A 6,581-nucleotide genomic window follows, 5' to 3' on the forward strand; every position below is an offset into this window, starting at 1 on the left:
AACATCCAGAGAATCATTTAAGCATGAGGAAGAATAGAAATCTAAGAATAACCACCACTTGTAGAGAAGAAATATAGCATTATGATGGAGAATACAGGCACTGTAGCCATTTTATCTTGAGTTCAAATCCCAGCCCATCATTTTATAAAAAGGGAGTGATGGTAATTATTTATTTCATAAGTTATTAATGAGAAAAATCACATAGAGAGTGATTAGAAATAATAACCACTTAATAAACATTAGCTATTATAGGCAGATATATCTTCTCAGCCTTTGGTAGACCAGAAGGAGCATGTAGCATTTAAAAATTAATGATCCAGCTTTTCCTGTGGGAGCCACCAGGTTGAGAGGAGTGTGGCTTTCTCCTCCCCCTGCCATGGTGTGTGCTGGTCCACTGATATCAGTGTACTCTGAAAAGGGGGAATCATCTGGCAAAAATGTCACTTTTCCTGCTGTGTTCAAAGCTCCCATTTGACCAGATATTGTAAACTTTGTTCGCACCAACTTGCACAAAAACAATAGACAACCCTATGCTGTCAGTGAATTAGCAGGTCATCAAAACCAGCACTGAGTTGTAAGGTACTGGCAGAGCTGTGGCTCGAATTCCCAGAGTTCGAGGCATTGGGACTCATCATTCTGGCCAGGATGGTTTTGGCAACATGTGCTGTGGGGGCTGCATGTTTGCACCAACCAAAACCAGGTGTCATTGGCACCACAGAGCGAATGCAACACAGAAGCAATATGCCATCTGCTCTGCCCTGGCTGCCTCGGATTTACCAGCACTGGTCATGTCTAAAGGTCATCATATTGAGGAAGTTCCTGAACTTCCTTTGATAGCTGAAGATAAAGTTGAAGCCTATAAGAATGTTAGGAAGGCTGTTTTGCTTCTTAAGAAACTTAAGTCCTGGAATGATATCAGAAAGTTCTGTGCCCCTGAGTGAATGAGAGCTGGCAAGGGCAAAACGAGAAACCAGCTTGCATCCAGTGCAGGGGACCTTGCATCATCTATAATGAGGACAACGGTATCATCAAAGTCTTCAGAAACATCCCTGGAATTACTCTGCTTGATGTAAGCAAACCGAATATTTGAAACTTGCTCCTGGTGGCATGTGGGCCGTTTCTGCATTAGGACTCAAAGTGCTTTCCGCAAGTTAGATGATTGGCATGGACTTGGCATAAAGCTGCCTCCCTCAAGAGTAACTACCACCTTCCTATGCACAAGAGGCTCAAGACCTTAGCAGAATCTTGAAAAAGCCCAGAGATCCAAAGATCCCTCCGAGCACCACTCAAGATGATGCGCCTCAGAGTCCTAAAGAAGAATCCACTGAAAACCTGAGAATCATGTTGAAGCTTAACCCACATGCGGAGGCCACATGCCAGAACACCATTTTTCACCAGGCCAAGAATCACAAGCTACGGGTGGATAAGGCAGCAGCAGGGCTAGAAGCCAAATCAGATGAGAAGGGAGTTCCAGGTAAGAAGCCTGTGGTAAGAAAGAAAAGAAAGACTTGTTGCAATTAAGAAGCAGAAGAAGACTTTGGTGGGGAAAAAAAGGCTGCAGCTACCAGGACACTGGCAGCTGAGAAGCCATAAGAAAAGAAACCCGCCACAGAGGAAAAGAAGCCTGCAGCATAAACTGAAATTGGTTTATTCCGTAAAGGTCAAATAACTTTGGACAGCTAATTTTGAATAAAAACCTGATCAAAGAGGCAAAAAAAAATTAATTATTCAAATAGGTTGAAATGCGTTGGTGGAGAGGTCATCTGAGAGAGAGAAAGAGAGAGAACAGATGATAGATAAAATACATACACACAACTATGCATACACATGTATATCTGTGTGTGTATATATATCTGTCTAGAAATGTTTTTACAAAGAACACAAATACACATTCTTAACATTTGTCTGGCTTTCTCTTTTGGGAAGGAACGTTCCAAAGGTAAACAACTTGGCAGTTTTATAAAAAGCAACTTAGAAAATTATTCTTTTGACTCTCTATTGGGTACATTTAAACACTGATATTAAAATATGAAAATAAACACCAAGAATATCGGCATCTTTACTGTGAATTAACCTTGGTTTTTCTCATATTTGGTTGTATACTCATTCTACCTTCTTAGTAATAATTTTTTTAGAAATTTATATCCCCCTTTAGATTATGAATTCTGGCACATAGGATGTCTGTTTAATAATAATGATAATTATTATAACTAACATTTAAATATTCTTATATAGTTTACAAACAGGCCCCACATATATTTTTCTCATTTTTCTTTCTCTCACAAAAACCTTGTAATAGATTTACATTCTTATCAGCACCACATATACTACTTTACATATAATAGGCTTTCAAAAATATTTTTAATTAAAATTAAAACTGAATTGTGAGGGTTAAAATAAAACGTTCCTAATTCCCTGAATTTTATTTCCTCTAAAGCCATTGCAGGAAAGATTTTTGAATGCTTTTACTTTTTCATTTGTATACCACCAATATATTCCTAAGATTAAAAAAAAACTTAAGAAAGTCTTTGTTTGACCATTAGCATTTCATATAATGACAACAACATCTACACAAGACAGGTTTGTAAATATCTGTTTATGTATTAGGTGAGAACTTCTTGTTTTCCCTGCCCTATATGATTGCTCACTCAAGCCCTGGTCAGCACGGTATAAACTCTACATCAATGGGTACGTTATGAGAGAAATGAAGAGTTAAACTGCCTTTCAAGAAAATGATTCTGTTGATTATCCAGGATCGGGTTCGTTTTCTCCATTCAATACTTTTTCCTTTGGAAGACACAACTTCCTATAGCCCTTTGGGGCCCGTTTAAATTCTGACATTTCTCTATTGGAAAAGGAACTGAAGCTATCAACCCACATTTCATTACACAGATATCCTTCAATCACTAGTGACTACAGCTAAATTATAATCTCATATGATCACTACTCCACATGACAAAAGCTTTTTCACCCATTATCCCCTCAAAGACATCTGGTTTCATTGCCAAGACTCTTCTACTTTCATGAGCAATTTAAAAATCACTTACAACTCAGAAAATGGCTCACCTCTTATTTAGTTCTTTAAGTCAGCTGTAAGCAGATTCTATGCTATGTCAAAAACAATTTCTTATTTTCACTGGACTCAAATTACCAATGCTTCTCTGGAATGTAAAGACCATTCGAAATGAAATGTAAAGACCATTCAGAACTTATTTTTTTATTATTATTAAAAAAATCTGAGAAGAGCTCTGGAAACTAAGTATTATTAGATAGAGAGGTAAGACCTCTAGAAAAAGAATAAAAACAGAATAGAGTACCAGAAAGGGAAGTAATGCATTAAGACATGATTAATGGCACTTGCATATGGAGCACATGCAAGAAGAAGAAAGAAGTGGTCTTAGAATTCCTTTTGCAACTCAGACTTTTTTCTGTGGGCATTGAGGATAAAAAGTAAAACTCTGCCAACAGTAATGGCTGTGATCTCACAGGCCCCTGATGGGCCAGATCCCTTGTTAGAGAATAAGGATAACAATGAACAGGGCACAGCCCTGCTCACAGCCTAATGATGGAGACATATGTATATACATCACAATATTATAAAAATAGGAATGACAGAAATGCTCAAACTGAAGAAATACACTTTAAAAAGTATTATGGAATCATAAAAGTATGAATAATTCAAATTACGGAGGAAGAGCAAAATCATCATATAAGAGATGATACTAAAAAGGAAGTTGGGACTCTACTGAACCAGAAAGATTAGTGTGCTGATGGTGATGTAAAATTTGTGCTCTAGAAAGTCCCTTTCTGGCAGCATCATAAAGAAATTTTTAGAAGGGCTTGAAGCCACTGCAGCATTCTAGAATTGAATAGTGATGCTGGGATACAAGGCGGCAATGAATAGAAAAGACATTAGAAAATAAATTCTACTGGACTTAACTCCTGGGCTATGGAGGATAAGGAGAAAGAAGAAAGTGAAGCTAGGAAGATAGCTTACAATTCTAGCTGTTGGATACATTAGTTGGGAAATGGGGAGGAGGAGTGTGGTGGGGGAGAAGGAAGAAAAGATTGCCTTGAGAAGAGGAGCACAGTTAATGGAACTGACTTGCACTCAGCTGAAAGTGTTGTCAGAACAAAGGCAACAGTTGAAAAATAGGAATGGTCCTAACATGTTAGAAAGAGTAGTGTTTTTGAAACTTTGTGGAAACACATTTATATTACAACAGTTGAACCGATTTCCATTAATTATTAAGTATATCATTAACTTCAAAAGTCGCAAGATGTGTGATAGAATGGATAGGTATGTCCTGCTTTACCAGCTTAGGGCACAGGAAACTTCTGTTATTCAAAATAATATGACTGAGCCACTCCCTATCCTACTTATGACATGAATGTCTATTTTCGCTCCTCATTACTGAGTTCTAGGGATCGATCCTTCTTACTAGCCTTCACTGAGAGAAAAAAAAATTTTTTTCATTAATCTACCAGAAGCCCACTGCTCTGCCACACTGAATAACTCCAGAAGACAGTGGTTCCCACTCAGGGCAGCCTCCACCTCAGTGAAGGAAGCTTCTTCCAGAAACTAAGCAAGCTGAAGCTTCAGGGCCCCTCTCTTGCACAACCCCTTTCCATGGTCCTGGGAGGCGGCCCTAATAATTTTGTGTTCAGAATTTTGTATTATTTTAAAGAGGGAACCCAACTTTTTATAAATTCAGATCCAACAACACCTGGCTGGGCTCAGCCCCCATATCCTCACTGCTGCCCTCAGAGTGGCATCTCTCAGCTGAGGAAGGAAGAAGCAGTCTCCTGCCTCTCTGTTCAGTTTGTGGTTGTGCCATACCGTGGCAGACCTGGGTTTCTCAGTTACAATCTTTAGTGACAACAGTGGAGTCTAACTATGGACAAATGCAGAAAGCAGGCATAGGTCTCATCTAAGGTTAGGTCATTATACAAGGTGTGATATGATGCAGTGGTTTCCACATCATCCCAACGTCTGGTCTGTGGAGTGCCACACACCAGTCCAGCCTTTTCTCTACCAGGTTTCCTCTGAGTCTTTTGCAGTTCTTACTGCCACCTGGCCTTAGAGTACAGAGCCTCAGAAATCAGATATGTTGTAGTGACATTAAAACTCAAAGCGCCAGCGTCTCCTTCCTACTTTTCCCAATAGGCTCCTTGGCCTCTATGCAAATCTGACCAACTTCTTTTTTCCCCTAGGAACCTTCAAGTGTAATAGTTTTGAAGGTTCCTAGGTTAGTCAGCTAGAAGCTTTCTTCTTTCAGAGCTAAAGTTCCATGTCTTACAAGCCTAAGGGGGAAAATTGTCTATATCTTTTCTTCACAAAAATCGATGCCTGTTTATCTTACATCGATATAATAAAATGGGCCACTAAAATGCCCCGCCCCCCCACCGCCCCCGAACAAAGAAAGGCAACTTCAATAATATCTTTATCTTCCTGGATGTTTCCTGGATGTAAGTACAAGTGTTTTACAACCTTTAAACAGCCTGATCTCACTTCCTCTCCTGCTCTTCCACCACCCCCTGCCACACTCATACCTTGCACCATTAAAATTCTGCTTCACTGAATTCTTTTCAAAATGATTACATAGACATAGGTAAATTTAATTAGAACTTCATCTAATACAAACTGGGGTTATCTGTGACCAAGGGCGAGCCTATACGATTCCAGTATTTGTAAGATTCATTTGAACTCCCAAAGTATTGCCTTGATTTTACCAAAAGTAGAGGGGAAATCTCTGGCTCTGAGTACTCTGGACACAGCCTTTTTGTTGCTGCTATGGGCCTAATCGAACCTTAACTGAAACCTAAACTGAGAGTGACCACCTTGATTTAAACCTCAGGAGGGATGTTAGTCATCAGGCATGTTCAGGATTTACCTTTATTTCAGAAGGAAAAATGTCTCACAGGTTAACTTGTCTTCTAATTCAATTAACTTAAATGATGTTTGAGGTGATGTTCCAGAGAAATATGATTAACTCACTCTTGATTTTTCTGGAAAAATATCCAAAATTTTACCATATTCAATTTTAAAAAATGTTTCCAGAGGCAATTTTATTCTTTCTCAATCTTCAAATAGCCAAGTTAGAATTGAATTTATGAGTTATTTTTAAAATTTGGGGATAAGTAAACTCTCAAATAAGGTATTGAAAACGCAAATAGCAAAAATCTCTAATAAAGTTTTAAAATTTAGTAGTTAAATAAATCAGTATGGCACTGACAAAAGAATATAATTAAATATATGTTAACTATTATTCCCAATGATGGTGTTATAAAAGGGAATCTCCATAGTGGCTCCCCAATAGTTAGTAATTTGAGGTTTTTGAGTCTCCCAAGTAAGAATTTTCAGTTTACAGGATTGCACCTGTGCTTTTATCCAAAAGTAAAAGTTTGGTTGAACGGTTGGTCCTGACTCAGATCTTTAGCCAGCTGTCTGTAGGCTGCTTAGGCTGCTAGTTCTTACAGCCTCCAGTGAGAGATTAGCCTGTAACCCTCCTGGGGAAATTCTTTTTGGAGGAACCTCTTTTGCCTCTATACCAATCCCTCAGCTCTGTTGTCTCATGATT

The 6,581-nt window shown here is 38.6% G+C and overlaps 1 pseudogene; it reads left to right on the top strand.

Moving 5' to 3' along the window:
• The first annotated feature begins 340 nt into the window (after positions 1-340).
• On the top strand, positions 341-1,635 carry LOC102898904 (annotated as a pseudogene).
• The last annotated feature ends 4,946 nt before the right edge of the window (positions 1,636-6,581 follow it).

This window comes from Pteropus alecto, unplaced genomic scaffold (assembly GCF_000325575.1).
Source record: "Pteropus alecto unplaced genomic scaffold, ASM32557v1 scaffold7, whole genome shotgun sequence".
Taxonomy (NCBI): Eukaryota; Metazoa; Chordata; class Mammalia; order Chiroptera; family Pteropodidae; genus Pteropus; species Pteropus alecto.